Source organism: Camelus ferus, chromosome 4 (genome assembly GCF_009834535.1).
Source record: "Camelus ferus isolate YT-003-E chromosome 4, BCGSAC_Cfer_1.0, whole genome shotgun sequence".
Lineage (NCBI taxonomy): Eukaryota > Metazoa > Chordata > Mammalia > Artiodactyla > Camelidae > Camelus > Camelus ferus.
The window spans coordinates 6,040,132-6,055,504 of record NC_045699.1 but is presented as its reverse complement, the minus strand read 5'-3'; the positions used below and the strand labels follow the sequence as shown (position 1 = coordinate 6,055,504).

The following is a 15,373-nucleotide window of genomic DNA, read 5'->3' as shown; positions in this document are numbered from 1 at the left end:
GCCATGGTATGTTCTCCCAGTTTCTGCACAGAGTAACTAAGTTTTGTTTTCTGATGTGGCACCTTTCTTGTATTTTTATTTTAATTCAGCATAGTTAGGCCCTGCCTTCTAGTTTCAAACAAACCTTGAGCCAAGAAAATTAACATTTTCTTCTCATTATAAATGTACTACTGTCTATTAAAGAAGATTTAGAAAATATAAGAAGGTATAAAGAAAAAAAGTGAAAATTACCAGTAATCCAGTCATCCAGAGAGCTACTGACTCTTTTTTGGAAGGGGAGGAAGGAAATTAGGTTGATTTATTTATTTTTATTTTAACGGAGGTGCTGGACCTCGCACATGCTAAGCACGCGCTCCCCCTCAGAGAGGTACTTTTAATGTTTTTTGTCCTTTAAGTCTTTTGGTGAAAATAATTACGGATAAAGAATGAGAGCGTGTGTTTTTGTCAGTTCTACTTTGTAACTTCAAAGGTGGTTCATTCAGATTGCTTAAAAAAAATGAATTCAGTGATCCTGAAATTCTGCCTTTTTTGGACAGATCTGTACTTTCATAAAAAGTACCTTGATGGACAGTGAGTGCTGGAATTCAGCTTTTAACTGTAGCTGCAGTCCTGACTTTCCCTGAGACTTGTATACCTTGGCTAAATCCATTTGGAAACAATCCCCCATGTACTGGCGTTCACGTCTGTAAATACAGAATGTGCCTGCGTCTCTGTCTCGTGAGTGGATGGTCGGATTGGGCCACGGGGGCTCATGGCTGACACGCCTTTTCCCTTGACTCTCCATGTGTGACAGTTGAGGTAAACGCGGCAGCAGCCGAGCTGTGTTTGCTCCTCCTCTCTCAGTATGAATCAAACTGACATCCATCTCCAGATCTGAGGGCGTGCTGCCAGTTCATCTCGGCACTTGCGTGTAGTCACAAGATGGAAATTATGGACGATGAGCCTCTGATCAGCAGTTAACTATGGGGCTGTTTCTGTTCTTTTTAAGAGTTTTGCTGAACCTGATACTCAACTTATTTCTAAAAACTATGCAGTTATACAACCATCTCTGGCTTTCTGGCTTTTATTAAAATGCAAATAGTTTTAACTTCAAAGTAGCATAATCGAATCCTGAAAGGGGTTGTTGCTCTGATGCTTTGGTATTTTTGTTTTATCGTCCGGCCTGGCTGACTTTTCCGACCGTCTTGCTCTCTACATCAGCGAAAAGCCCTCCTGGCGAGGATGGATCCCAGGCTAGTGGAAGGTCTGGCGTTTGCAGCGTCCAGCTCATTTCTGGGGTGTGCAGGCACCCCGTCCCTGGCCTGTAGCATTACTGCACGGAGGTGCGTGTCAAATGCAAATTTGTGTGGGTGAAGAGCATTAATTATTTTGGTGATTAATAGATTCTGTGCATTCACCTGAATTCACTTAACTGAAATGGAGTCATTGCATCTCTCTGCATTTGTTCTTCATGCATCTGCTCTTTTTAGTTTAAAAGGAATGTCATGAAACTTACGTGGGCTGCCTTTTCTCACAACAGCCAGTAGCAGAACACATTGGGCCTGCGCCACGTGTTTGTTCTCAGAGCACCAGAATGTCAATGTCACGTAGGCTGTCATTTTCAGTCCCTCAGAGCAACTTTTATAGAAACTGATACCTGATTGAAGCCTGGCCATCCATCAGAGGCCGGGGGCACGGTCCTGTGCCGATGCCCTGATAGTGGCCAGCAGGTGGAGCGTGAGGTCAGAACCACATGCCCCTGAAGGTGAAGAGGGGCTGGTGGGTTTCACTCCCACGGCGAACCAGTTGTTGCTAAAGCTCACCTGTGCGTCCTCTTCCAGCCCACATCCTGAGGGCGGGAGAATGAAAATATGAACTTCCTCAGCGCTTGCTGGATCCTGTCATTTTAGGTTCACTCTTCGAAATGTATCTCAGCTGAGACAAGTGAATGCCGTCTGCTCCCCCGTCTCTCAGCTTGCCCCAGGTGTCTGGAGAATTCTCCCATTTGTGGACTGTGCACCACAGCTCAGGGGCTTTTGATGTTCCACAGACCCCACCCCTTCTTTTGATTACATGTGTTTCTGCTAAAGACGTGTTTTTGCAGTGCTTACAAAGGGCATAAGTAAGTTGCTCAGTCCTCTATGGCTTTTTGTACTTCGTGGTTTCTCTCATCCTGTTGTATTAACCACAACACGGAGAGGTGCCTGATCAGAAGGCACACGTCCCAGGATATCCAGCTCACGCGTGGTGGCCCAGAAACCCTCCGGTATGACTCCGGGCAGGCCGAACAGGCGAGAAATCCCACTGGCCCTGACTAGCTGGGGCCAAGTGCTGGAGGTGTGCTTTCCTCTTCAGTTCACCCCTCCTGGAGCTGTAGGTACCCCTTCTGGCCCTCTTGGGGTGCTGGGGCCGGGCAGGTGTTCTGCAGGTGCAGGGGAGCCATTGTGGGTCCAGCGCAGCCCATCAGAGGGCCTGTCCCTTCAGGACCAGAGCAGGCTTCACCTCTAGGGAAACAGGGCAGGCCCTGCAGCAGTGTTTTTGAAACGGGCCTCTGAGATATTCTCACTTAAGTAAGTTCTGTTGTTCAAAGGTGTTTCTATTGACACGGAAGCCACAGGGTCCAATCAGGAGATGTTTCCCTCTGTCTTGTGGGGGTCGGGCTGGGGGAGATGGCGACCTTCACCTTCACCTTGCGTGTGCAGTGGGACTAGTCAGAACTGACCTCCCAGCGTTTCTCTGCTCTGTGGGGCGCCCTGAGGCCCAAGGCTTCATTTTGGCACAAGTCAGTAGTACCAGAGGTCGTTATTTATAGTGAGTAAATGACAGGCGTTAGGTAGGAATAACTGCGTCTTCCCTGAAGCAGATCAGTGAACGCACAGCTGAAGTCAGGGCAGGGCGATTTGTAGCTGTGACCACTTTTGTTCCTTTATTCTATGGTAAAATAGCCTTATCGCTGATGTAATAGGATGTTCTGCGCTGTAAGATTCCCAGCGGCCTTGACCGAGTAGGGGTATGCGTGTGTGAGTAGGGGTATGCGTGTGCTCGTGTGTGTGATGGGGGAAAGGGTTTTCTAATCCTGGGCCAAGTGCTGGAACACTGGAGTTCATTTTAAATGGCTATTTTTAGGACACCCATGTAACTTCCAAGGAGATTTCAATTGGAAACAGTGTAGCTAGAGGCACACCTGACATGGTTGACTTCAGACAACACAGGCAGCTAAGAATAGCCCCATGCCCGGTGCTGTTAATCTCTGAGGCAGTTCTTTACTCCTGGGTCATGGAGGCTAGAGGTTGGCACAGCTGACGTGCCAGCCTAGTGTGGCCTCATTTCACCTCTCTTTCTGAGACCTTTGTTCTTCCCTCTGGGGCTAGTCTCTCCTCCCCTGTCAGTTCAGGTGCCTCAGTCCCTCTGGGTGCCCAGCCCGTGTCTCCATCTCATCTCTCACAGCACCCTGCGCGCTGGCTCCTTCCCCCTGCAGAGCCCCCTCATCAGTCTTGCTCTCCTCCCACCCCATCCCACTTCCTTTCTTCCGTAGGTGCCATGATAAACCAGGAGAACCGATGGGCTTACATCTGTGCGGTCCTCTGCCCGTCAGCGATTCTTCATGTTAAGAGATTTACTGAAGGTACAGTTGCATAACTCAGAGTGTCCCCTTTCTTGAAAATGAAGTATTAGATTAATTATATGACACTATAATAATAAATTTAACCTACTTAATATGCCTTTCCCCAAAAAGATCACATGGGAAATTTTTGACATTTAGAGATACAAGCTTTACATTGAGTCTTTGGCAAGATTCAGCAAGTCACAGTACTGTTTTTTGGTATTTATTTTGTGACATTTCAGAAATGGGAATATTGTATAGCCAGAAGTTAAATGCCCCAAATCCCATGTGTGAGCAGTTAAATTTGGTATGCTGTAAATAAGAGTTTGTAATATCAGAGCGCGTTATGTGCCCAACCAAATAGGGACTTGAAGGTTGTGTCAGCTGTGTTAGTGCAGTGAAGCCATCAAAAGTGAGAGAATTACTTCCTCAGTGGCACGTTGAGGACACGTCCCCACTTTGTCCTCTGTTAGAAGTTTGGCCTAGAGTCTTGACATTCATGGTACTTTGTTATTGGGGTACAGATTTGAAAGCTGTATTTTCAGCTTTATTTGAAACATAATCAGTATTCTTATTCCATGCTCAGAGCCAAGAGGTAGGTAGCGATTATTTTAACTTTATTCTCCCTGCACTTTTGGATGAGAGCTTAGGTGTCTTCATAAAGGGGATCCGTGATGAGAAAAAGTAGACCCAGACGCCCACTAAAATACTTACCCCCCGTTTTCTCCTTCCTTGCCACGGGAGTCTATTTGATAGAACAGCGTCAGGTACCGAAGGACAGAAGTGCTACGTGCACATTGTGTTCTCTGACACAGAACATGGAGACGAGAGGCTCTGAGGCCGTGTTCCTTGTAGTTTGGGGATCATAAATGGGGCAGAAATGACATAAGGGGCGAGGTTGAAACAGTTTGAAGGTTAAAACGAGCCAGTCTTCACAGTCTCCTTGGGTATTAATTTTCCCCAGAGCCACACACTGTGGCCTGTGAGGCCCCCTTGGCTCATCAGTGTTCATGTGGGCTAAAGGCGCTTGGATGGAGATGTAAAAATCCTCATGTTCTTAACGGGAAAGGGTTGGAATAGTCATGCTTTCAGTTCTAATCAGCTGACAGTCTTTGATTAGGCATGAGCCACACGGAGATAAAGCAGATCCTGTTTCAGTGACGTAAGGTGGGCCTCTGAAAAGAGAAGCTTGACAGGCAGGCCTTGCTCTGGACTCTCTCTATGGGCTGGGTTGGGTTGATTGATACAATTCCTGCTTTTGTGACAAACCTGAGATTCAAGTGGGAAGACGTCCCATACACACAGCATTTCGTTGAATAATTTGGAAAGAAAACATTTTTAACGATAATCACACACCAATTTTCTCCTGAAACTGGACATTGATTGTTGGCATAGTTGAAAAATCTGTCCCTGTTATGTGTCCCATGGGAGCAGTCAGTTACCAGAGCTAACAGTCCGCCTCACGTTGAGGAGACAGGTGAAACACCTTGAATACCTGAGCAGTAGTAAGTCTCAGGAATTTCCTTTGTACTGGTGATCTGCTGGCTTTTTTTTTTTTTAAACAAATCCCTTTGACACCAGATTCAGATAATATTTTTAAAAGAAGTTGCTTGTTGCATAGTTTGTCTGTCAGTAGAAGCAGGCATCCATCCACCCTTCATTCATTCTCCCTGTTGCCTTAATTCATAAAGATGGAATTTATGTGGTATAAATTATCTGGTAGGTCCAACTTGCTTTTAATCTTTGCCTATGGAAGAAAATCCTAAATTTTAAATAAATTCTGAAGAGTAGCAACCCTTAAAATGACAAGGATCATAGTGGGGGGTGAGGGAAGGTCTTTCATTCCTTAGAAATGTTTGATACTTTTTAAAAAAGCTTTCCTGGGGGGAGGGTCGAGCTCCTGCTTAGCATGCTCAAGGTCCTGGGCTCAATCCCAGTACCTCCATTTAAAAAAAAAAAAGCTTTCCTTATTTCCTAATTATCTTAAATAAACATTGGCCGTAAAATATGTATTTACTTGCTCTTAAAAAACAAAAGTGTAGCATTGTATTCCTTTCAGCAGATGTCAGAATGGTGGGGAGTTTTGTTTTTCTTTTTTAACGTGGGGAGAACACTAGTTCCGAGCGTCACCGGGTGTGGTGTAACTGAGAGGAGGAGGGGAGCTGTCGCCCTGAGCTCCCGTCTGCCCTGGAGATGCCGGGCTGAGTCGGCCGGGGGCTGCGGGCGGCCGAGCCCTGTGGTCCCCCTCTCCTGGCTGGGCCGCACGCGTGCCCGAGCACGCGGTACCCTGAGTGGCATCTCTTGCCTGTTCAGCTCCTAGAGGATCAGACGCTCACTGCGACTTGACAAGAGACACATTCTGAATGTGTCACTTGCAGAAAGTGGTTAACACCTATTTTCATTCAAAGCAGATATGCGTCTGTTCAGTTTGAACATCACAGATGTGTGTCTTCCGCCTAAGCGTGGGCATGAAAACTGTGGAGAGCCCAGAGAGGCTTCTGGAGTTTTTTACCTAAAAGACCTCAGAACATAGTTGGTATTTGGTTAGAAGTAACTGTTTTCTGAAGTTTCAGGAGTGACATTTTTTGGGTTCACCTTTTAGCCTTATTGTGACTTTTTTTAAAAATGAAGGATTTTAGAAACCTCTAACCATTTTATCTTAAGAATTCTTTCGGGAATCATCCTTGGTTTATTTTAACCAGAAAGCTGATTAGAGTTCACGGATAGAAAATGATAGGCTGTACAAATAACCACGAAAAATGTTTTTGTCCTTGGCACCTAAAGTCATTGTCAAAGTATTGCCTCATTTTGTCATGAAGGGCGTGCAGGGTTTTTATTGTTTGAGACAATGATATAGAAAGCACAGTGTTCAGGCACCAGAGCTTGATAAATTCAGGTGCTTTCCAAGAAGTTTAATTTTTAATTTGCATTTCCCCCCCGGGATAGTCACATTGCCCCTCCACCCGTGATTTTGTGGAGTAAATAAAGCATAATCCTTGTTCTGGGTACAGTTTCTTCTGGGAGATGGCTGGAGGACGAGGGGAGGATGCTGTAGGAGGAGTTAACTGTCCAGTTTGCTGAGCTGAGAAGGGAAGCCCGTGAGCGCTGTTCCTCCCTCCTAGCTGCTCTGTGGGCCCTCGGCAGCCTGGGAGAAGGGAAGTGCTTGGTCCTGAGACAATGGCTACGTCATAAGGGATTTATCTAAATAGTGCGGCCTATTACCTGGCAGGGCAAGCTAAGAAATTCCTATGGGTGTATCTGGCTTCACTTTCTCATGTGCAGTGATCTTGACCAGCTTTCTGACTGAGCCCGCGTTTACAGAATGTGACCCTGAGTGTGACGACAGTGTGGGGAGTGTCGGCACCTCAGACGTGTACGAGACGCATGGAGCTCTTTGCATGAAAGTTGCTCCGTGTGGGAGATGCTTTTCGATGTGAGAAGGCTTCTATCCATCTGTCCATCCATGCTCCATGCAAAGCAAGTTCTCTGCCATTTAGGCCTGTATCTCCCAAATCTAAAGCCCTACATACTGTCCTGATACAGGAGGAGGGGCACAGGTTTCCTGAAGAAGAAAGTACATTCAAGCAGGGCCAAAACCCCACTGATTTCTCTCCGGTTATACCCAAGGCGGTGGTATAACTAAACCAAACTCCCTGGCAAACTAGATACCATCCACTCTGAATGACAGGCTCGACGGGGATGAGCTCTGCCCAGAGTGTAGTTGGGGAGACATATTGTTTCCAGCAGTTTCAGTTTGGCACACGTCAGGCTGTGAATTCTTCTGTGCTTTTGGTTTCTAGGCAACTTGTACAAATTTTAAATCTGAATGTAAAGACATATACGCCCCCCCCAAACAAAACTGAATAAAGTTATAGAAAGCTTAATGACATAATCTCTTCTGCCACAACCCTCAGCGGACAAACCCGGGCCGCTGTCTGTTTAGAGATTCTGGTAGTTAAACCGAGGAAGCGAAGACAAAGCAGCTGTAAATAACTCAGTTTGTTGCCAAACGCCATTTTTACAATGCAAGCAAATCATGGGTGCTTGACCTCCGAGGGCCCCTGCAAGAGAAGGGCTCACCCCATGAGGCTAAGTTCTATTGTTGGAGAGATTTCTTCTCCTGTACTTCTAATTAGTCCTGCATTAAAACTCTTAGAATTTGCAGATCTTGTTACTGCCAGCAGCAAGCTCAGTCCATGAGGGGCGCTGCCTGTTTCCTGGACGCCGGCTTTGTTGGTCTCCCCCAGTCATTTTATCCTGTGGAAGCTCTTTGGGCTCCAGTAAGTGCCCAGGTTCCTTCCTGGCGGGCAGGTACTCATCCGTGCCCGCCACCACCAGAAGGAAGGTGACATGATCGGTCCCACAGTCAGGGCGGCTTAATATTGCTGTGAGAGGTTTGGACTTGAAGAGACCTTAGTGAGTTTATAGACAAGACAGGTTTAGTGTGGTTGGCTGACCAGCTCTAGGTTTGAAAGCAAGGTGATTGTGGTCCCACTGGATGGACAGAAGTCAGAAGGAGGCCTGTGGGTATGTGTTCAGTGCCTTTAAGTATTTAATAGTGTGATGGCAGGCAGGGTTAGGAGGGGTCAGCCAGGCCACTTCATATACATTTGGAGTCTGCATCTTGAGCAGTGTGGATCAGTTGAAATAGAAGTCATACTATGGGGATAAAAAAAGTAAGACTTGCGAGAAAAGTTTTTAAAAATTGGATTTGTTCCGTCTAGTGGCAGCAATGTTCAGTGCTCTGGGGATGAGCTGGCACCAGGATTCTAGCCGTTGTGCCTCCAGACCGGCCACTGAGTGACTCTTGCCTTAAAACTCTCCTGTAATTAGGAAGCCAGACATCTTGCCATCTTTACCTTTATTCCTGTTTTCAGAGGAGGCTATCACAAGTTACTCTTTATTTTCATAGCACAAAAGTTAAGTGACTTAAATTACATTGGCAAGGTTAAGAATATTTTTGTGAATAATAACTCAATAATAAATATATTCTACTACTAACAAACAGTTAACAAATTCATGTATTTTTACGTGGTTATCTTCAATTCTAGTTTTTCATGGCTTTGCTAAAAACTGGATCACGGTTTAAAACAAGTCCTGTCTATCCGACCAGCAAGACATTTTACTTGAGTAATATTTCAAAAGCTTTAGGGCAAGCTATGCAAACAGACAATTTATGAGTTTGCTAGCTTGTTTATCCCTGCTGTGGGCATTATGTTCGTTTATTTATACATTCATTCGTTTCTTATGTTATTAATTTTAAGAAATTTTTAAAATAGCCACTGGCATTCACTGTTAAGGACAATGATTTGTGATGGCAGACTAAATAAGATTGCTTGACACTTTTTTATTCAGAATTTATAAAAACAGGTTTCAGGATGTTAATTTTTTATGTTATTGCATGAATGATATATTTCCTTTTCCCACAGAACTGAAGCATATTAAAGATGCTATTTTAATTTAATTTAATTTAATTCTGGGAATATAATAAGAATAGCATTAGGGGCGTGTAAGAGGGACTAGAAGAGGGGAGAGCATAGGCTTGTTAGCCCTGCCTCATACAGAACAGCAAGAAGTTGCTGGGTCATTTCTCCTCAGTCCCAGACCTCAGTAGCAGGGAGAGGAGCATGGGGTCAGGTGACTCTGAGGCCACCGCTTCCCCAGAGGGCTCTGCTTCCCCAAGCCCCTTCCCACAGGCTTGCAGCTACATTGATAGGAACATACACAATCAAACAGCCATGACTTTCCTGTCCTTTGTAAAATTTAATGCCCAGCCTCTTCTGCATTTTATTTTCCCCCTTTAGAATTGTATTGCTACCAGGAGTGGTTTTCCAAGAAATAGAGACTAAGGAGGGCTGTATATCATTGTGTGCAATTCTGCTAATAAAATGTGCGATCAAAGCCGAGTTTAGTGTCTAGCCTGAGACCACTGTGAAGCCACATGATAAGCACCTTTTGTTAAAGGAAAAAGGTCAGAGACCTAGGACCAGGTGTGTTTCATCTTGAGCTGCTTCCCGTAGCCTGAAGCTCCACGTTTCCCAGTTCTTCCCCAGATCCTGTCTCCATCCCTGAGATTAAAGGAGAGAGCAGGGAGACTGGTCTTCTTCCCTCTCCTCTCCTTCACCTACTTATGACCCTGTACTCCTAGAGACGCCTGCTTGTGCCGCAGGCGTTCCTGTCCCCGCCCTGTTGCATGCTTATGGAGGTGGGGCCCCTGCACAACACAGCCTCCCCTAGTTCAGCCTCTGTCTCTTGCAGGGGTGCCGGGCCTTAATTTTGAGTGGTCCCGCCTCCTCGCCTGCCACTTCAGCTCCACGGACAGTAATGCCAAATGAGAGCCAAAGGTATAAAAACACGGCTGCGTGAGGGATGATTGGGAAAAACCACTTTTCTAATGAAAGACATGGTAAAGAATTGTACTTCATTCCTCAAGGAAGAATTGACTGGGAGAGAGATGGCTGTTTTAATTGTTTCCCCCGGAAGATACCAGTGTGAACTTTGGAAAACATCTTAATCAGGCAGTTCCCTGACAGTCTTTACAGAATGAAGGAAGAAAGTAATGTTGCTGATCCTGTGGACATGTGGGTTGTTCCAGCCTCTTCCATTCCTTTTACTACTTAGACATTTTGTCAAGCTTCTCAAAACAGAGGCCCTGTGACGTTCAGGACCTTAGCCAGGTTTGACATATGTGAGTGAAACATTTGAGGGGCAGAGGAAGACCCCATTAGCAGCAGTAACATGCTCTTTGAACAGTGTAGGAAATGGCCTCATGAAAAGATTGATTCGTGCCAGAAAAGAAGAAAATAAGGGAAACTTCAGAAATAAGATTGTCTTTTAAACCAGTTATGTAATGATGTAAAATCTGATACAGCCGGATTGTAATTGCAGTGTTGTGTATTCAGGGAGTGTGTATGTCTGTGGTGTGTGTGTGTGTGCGTGTTTGGGGGAAGGGAGAGAGATACTTTAAAAATTACAGTAAACTGGGCTGCAGTCTCACCATATGTGTTGAATTGAACACAACTCTTCTGCATTTAATGAAGACTTTAGCCTTTAGGGGTAAATAAAACGTCCTTAAACGGGGATGGCCTGAATATTTTTTATTGGCTGTAATAATTAAAGCCATGAAAAAGGTGGTGGGGTTATGTTACTTATTAACTTGAATCGCTCTTAGATTTGATCAAGACGTGGTTGCTCATGGCGTTTTGTTTCATGTTTGTCCTTTGTTTCATTGACATGCTCTGCCCTGGCCTCTGTGGCACTGTAAAAGCAGCCAGGCAGCTAGGAACCTGACCCAGAAGGGCTTTTAGACCTCCTACCCAGCTTCCTTCTCATCCCACCGCACCGACCCCAATGAACTTTTCAGCCGCTAGAAATGAGCCTGAAATCCCCCTATAAAGCTGTGAACTTGGGAGGAGGTGAGAGGAGGGACCTGAGAGAAATCTTCCCCTCTTAGAAGGAAATGATCAGAGTTCAGGTGTAGCTGAGAGCTTTTAAAGAGTGCTTTTTATTTTGCTCACTTGTTGAGCCAAACATTAAGAAGCAGTGAGGCTGATTCTAAGAGGAACTTGGAACCCAGATGTATTCGTTTCCTACTGCTGCTGTAACAAATCATCACAAATCCAGTGACTTAAAACAACACAGATTTTTATATCTTATAGTATCTGGAGGTCAGATATCCAAAATCAGTCTCATTGGGCTAATGTCAGGATGTCAGCAAGCCTGTGTTCCTTTCTGGAGACACTAGAAGAAAATCCGTTTACTTGCCTATGCCAGCTTTCAGAGGCCCCTGCCTGCCTTGGCTCAAGACCCCTTCCTCCATCTTCAAAGCCGGCAAGGTTGGGCAGAGCCCGTCTCACATTGCTGTGTCTCTGATTCTCTCTTTCCTGCCCACCTTCCTCACTTACAAGGACCTTGTGATTGTATTGGCCCCTCCTGGATGATCCAGGATCATCTGTCTCCCCATATTTAGGTCAGTTGATTAAAAACCTTAATTCCCCTTTGCCGTATAACCTAACATAGTCACAGGTTCCAGAGATTAGGATGTGGCCATTATCCTGCTTATCCCACTAGAGAATGTTGATAACGTAAAGGGTAAGTGAATTGGGGAGTTCAGAGGATTGGATAGCAGGCAGATACAGGGTGTGGTATTAGAAGTGGGTCCTCATAGCTTTTTACAGTTTCTTATAACTGCCACCAGGAGAAACACATACAGGTACATGTGCAGACACACAGATACGCTGTAACATGGTGGGGAAATTCATATTTTTAGCTTAAAAGGAGTTTTTATTTTACCTTAATATCTAATGTCAACTGCTGAATATAAAGAAAATTTAAGTGTGACATTCAGATAATTTATAATTTTAGTTTGGGGGACATTGGCGTTTCTTTATTCAAAAAGAGGATCCAATTACTAGTTTTAGTGACTTAAGAATTGAATTAATCACGTTTTGTCTAGCACTATAAACGTCCTTTTTGGTGTGCACATCTGTAAAATTTTTACATAGTTTTAAGTGCTCTGTACGTGTTCTTGTGTGTTCAGTGGCTTTTCTGTGGCCCTTTTCCACAGTCATCTCTGAAGATTGTGGGTAACGTGGTGTCCCCCCATCCCCCGCCCCAGGCCATGGCGAAGTCAACTGAGTTAATAGATGTTGTGAAGTTCTGTGGGAGAAGAGCACCACCTGCATTTGCATAAAGCAGAGCTGCCGTAGTTAAGCTGTCAACAGCTTCCTAGTAGAAAATGTCCCTGAAATAGATATGACATTTACCTGTAATGGCTTTCTTTGCCTGTGAAATTAATGGCATAAGGCTTAAAAAAAAGTTATTATCTTTAAAATTGACTTCTAAGGTTGATCCTATTTTAACAAATTTTCATCATTTAGTTGCTAAAAATTAGTGCTAATGGGCACAAGATTGAAACTTTGATCTTGCTACAAGACAGGTTACATTCATCCAAAATTGACTGTGCTGGGTCCTGGTGGGCAGAGGTGGGGGGATGTACAAAGAAGACACCGCAGGCCTGCAGGGAGCTCAGAAATTTGAGCATATGCACGGGAGCACTGTAATCATTGTTACATGGCAGAATAGAGCAGTCTACATGGGAGTGAATGAGAGGACGAAACCCAGAAAGCAAAAATTGTTACTTGAAGCATTCGTGAAAAAGGTAGCCCTTGAAAGGTGATTCAGAGAGAGGGAGAGAGAGAACTCCAGGCGGGGCTACACTGTCATTGCGTATCGAGATTGGAGCTGGAGATGAGCATGTTGAACGACACACGTTGGGGCATACGTGTCACTGTTTCAGTCAGAGGACAGAGGGAAGGCTGGCATCAAGAGTTGTGCATTAGGGAAACTTGCCTGGCCTGGCGGTGGTAGGCCAAGTGGGTTTATAGTCCAGGCCCTGCAGCTACGCAGGCCTGACGAGGCCCTAGGGCAGCACTGAAGAGGGCTCTGGGAATCTGGGGGAGAGGAGAATGGAGAGCTTCTTGGGCAGCTGGTTAACATTTGGTAGTCATTTTGGTAGGGTCACCGGTTGCATTTTCTCACCCTACACTATATCCGCAAGGTTGTCTTTTAAGGAGCTTTGGGGAGAAGGGTGAGCTATTGTAAATTCGCCCCCAGGAGCAAAGTGGGTCTTTATAAAGACAAAAAGGGCGCAACGGCGTTTCCTGACACCCTTTACAGTTGGGTCGAGTTTTTAACTGGTGAGAGAAGGAATGTCGCAGAGTTTGTGCGCAAGGTCGCCAAGTGAGTAGCGAGCGGGCTTAGACCGGGATTGTAGGTGGCTCGCCAGCCGCAAGTGCCCCTAGCGCCTGCTCTTTATGTGTTCAGAGGAAAGGAAGCCAGTGCTTAATTAGGGGTAGTTTCATCGCCTGCACCGGGAAGGACCCGCATCCAAGCGATGCAGCGCGTTGTGCGGGGCGGGGGGCCCCAGCTCTTGGATGACGGGGGCGGGGCCCGGGGCCGGGACGCCCCCCTCCGTGGGTGCCCCTGCGTCCCCGCCCTCCGCCCAGCTTTCTCCCGCGGGCAGTGCGAGCTGACGCTGGGACCACGAGGCCGCCCCGGACACTGGTGCGGGCGGCGGACTTCAGCAGAGGCTTCAGGGCTGGTGTCGGGTGAGAGTCCAGAGCGTGAGGGAAGAACCTATTGCTTGGTTCAGATCTTCTTGTTTAGGTGTGCTCCCGGCTTTGGAGTCGGGCTTTTGGGCTGGGCACACATGAGATTTCCCAAGCCTCCCCCCCCCCCCCAGCCCCATCTTCCCTGCAGGGACCGACTGCGTCTTCCTGGTGGACGCCGGTGGCTCGGTCCTTTAGCGAAAGGCTTCTGTCCGTAGTGAGGGATCCTGCGCACTCACCAGGGCCTCGGCTTTGGAACCGAGAGAGTTGCTCGGGTCAGGGATCGCTGCACCACAGCCGCAGCTGCCCTAAGAGCTGAATACTTTAATTTTGGTTTCTCCCTTTCATAGTCCATTGTCCTCGTGCTTCTAATTTGGGTCATTATTTGCTTTCAGGGAGGAGCAGGCAGATGTCAGTGTAGTTCGCCCCGTCGTTAAACTTAGGTGAAGTTAGCTGAGAGCGAGGAGCAAGACATGCAAGGATTTAGGGGCGGCATCGCCTAGTGGGCCCTGCGGAGTTGGTAGTGGCGTTTGGGGACCTGCTTTGGAAAGATGCCACCCTCCCTGCTTGGAAGAGAGATGGGAGCAGGGCGATGCGCAGGTGGCTCCAGCACTGCTGGCCAGCCGAGGACGGCGCTCTGCTTAAAAAAAAAAGAGGGGCAAACGCTTCCCAGGTATGGTTTCTTTCAAAAACTAATAATTTCACGGGGTGGGGCTACTGATTTGACTTCCTGAAGGGGAAATGGTAAATTATAAAAAGATCTGGAACCAGTGCAAACTGGAATTTGTGATGATGGTGAGAACTCTCTCTTAAGTGGAGATACTCTCAGGACTGTGTGCTATGTGGTTTTTAAGTCTGCTCTCTGCCTTTCAATTTAAAGCAGAATTGCAGACTTGACCAGCAGCTTTAATCAGCAACAGCTTTTTGCTTTTAAAAGTAAATGCAAAAATAAGTAAAATAAGCGTCAGGCTTGGGTGCTTGACTGTTAGATGTTCACTTTTACGAGAACATTTTGGTATATTTTGTTAAAAGATTTCTGTATTCTTGTCTGTCTCTCTTTACAGAATATTTATATTGATTGATGGTAGATATGCATTTTTCAAACTGAAAAAATGTTTTTTTAAAAAGTTTGACTAATTTTAATGTTCTGATACATTTGAAAATAATGTTCTTAGTACTTAGAGGGTGGTGTCCTGTCTTGCATAATCTCTTGTTAGAGATTGAGCTAGCTAAGTAAAACTTTAAAGCCATTTAAAGATTTAGATCTTGACTCAGCGGGAATTTTGGAAAAATAAGTTTGAGGGAGAATATATTTTCTCTGAAGAAACTTTTCTCACTGTGTCCTCAGTTGCTCATCATGTTTATAACCAAGTGCTTGGGAGTCATAAGTTTTAATTTCCTAGGCACCTGATTTTCTTAGTTTAAACATTTAAGAATGTCATCTTACTTTCAGGGCATGAAAGTTTTAAGCAAGGTAGACTCATTAGCATTTTAAAGTGTTTGCATTTGTTTTTATTTTCTACTTTTTCTAACTTGAAATTAGTTGGTTTTTTGTTAAAAGAGATTAACTTTTAAAGTGCTTACTGCAGTGAAACTCTACATTATGTTCAGATATCTCTCATTAATATTTAGAGAGGCAAATTTAGCTGCTAAACAAAAATAGCATTTTGTAGGAAAATAA

At 45.4% G+C, this 15,373-nt stretch overlaps 1 protein-coding gene across 11 annotated transcripts in view; it reads left to right on the top strand.

Moving 5' to 3' along the window:
- Positions 1 to 15,373, top strand: part of AOPEP (aminopeptidase O (putative)) — a 324,257-nt gene that overhangs the window by 270,736 nt on the left and 38,148 nt on the right. For 2 of the 11 annotated variants that reach the window (XR_004319048.1, XR_004319047.1), the window contains exon 14: positions 3,515 to 3,604. The exons of the other annotated variants lie outside the window; for them this stretch is intronic. The gene's annotated coding sequence lies outside the window, so the exon portion shown is untranslated. Of the gene's footprint in view, positions 1 to 3,514; positions 3,605 to 15,373 lie in introns of those variants that run through there. 11 annotated transcript variants of the gene reach the window in all.